At 39.5% G+C, this 1,169-nt stretch overlaps 1 pseudogene; it reads left to right on the plus strand.

The window, feature by feature from the left end:
* On the plus strand, nucleotides 1–188 carry LOC129251405 (U2 spliceosomal RNA; annotated as a pseudogene).
* Nucleotides 189–1,169: the final 981 nt, after the last annotated feature.

The raw sequence follows: 1,169 nt of genomic DNA on the forward strand, positions 1-1,169 counted from the left end.
AAATCTATTGAAGTAGGTAGTGTGGTATCTGTTCCTATCAGCTTAACATCTGATAGATCCTCCATCGGAGGACAACAAATGTTAAACTAATTTTTGGAAATGCGCGGAGTGTTTTAGGGGCTTGCTCTCCACCTCTGCCACGGGTTGGCCCGGTATTGCAGTACCGCCGGGACTTCAGCCTTGAATAAATACAAGAAAAAATATACTAATACATTTAGCTTTGGTGGGAAGAGACATACATTTTTATATGAATACAAGTAGACGAAAATGGAAGAAATTTGTAAATCTGTTTCTTCGGTCCGTTTGGGTATTTTTTTTGACAACATCGAAACCAAAGCATTTGTATCATATTTTATCTATCATAAGCCACTCGTATCATTTGTTGAAATTGAAAACATTGAGGATGAATAATGATAAAATGAAGAAAATAAAATATGAACTTTATAGCAATATTATAATGAACCTATAATTATCCCGCTCCTAATGCTGCTTTCGTCTTATTCTCTCTCAGTTTGTTTTACGGAAGGTTTCACTTCTATCAAGTCTAACCGTTAGACTGGTATTTTTTTTTTTTATTTTTTTTTGAGGTTAGGTTTTCAAGATGAAATAAAACGTATATAATTTAATGTTATGGCCAAGAATTTAGCTTCATTATAAAGATAAGGGTTTGCCATTATGTTTTAAAATGATTTCGGGCAAGTGGCTGCCGCGGCTGGCTCGAATAAATTCCAGCCGAGAGGCCCAATTTTCGACCACTTTTTGCAGCAATTGGGGCCGTATGTCAGCAATAACGCGCCGAATATTCTCTTCCAAGACGTCAATCGTCTCGGGCTTATCTGCGTAGACAAGCGACTTCACATAGCCCCACAAGAAATAGTCCAGCGGTGTTATATCGCACGATTTTGGAGGCCACGCCACAGGTCCACGGCGCGAGATAATGCGCTCACCAAAAGTTTCCTTCAATAAATCGATTGTTGCGTTGGCTGTATGGCATGTAGCGCCGTCTTGTTGGAATCAAAGGTCGTCCACATCAACATCGTCCAATTCAGGCACGAAAAAGTCATTAATCATGGCTCTATAGCGCTCTCCATTGACTGTAACATTATGGCCGGCTTCATTTTTAAAGAAATATGGACCAATGATTCCCTCTGCCCATAGAGCACACCCAA

This window comes from Anastrepha obliqua, unplaced genomic scaffold (genome assembly GCF_027943255.1).
Source record: "Anastrepha obliqua isolate idAnaObli1 unplaced genomic scaffold, idAnaObli1_1.0 ptg000012l, whole genome shotgun sequence".
Lineage (NCBI taxonomy): Eukaryota > Metazoa > Arthropoda > Insecta > Diptera > Tephritidae > Anastrepha > Anastrepha obliqua.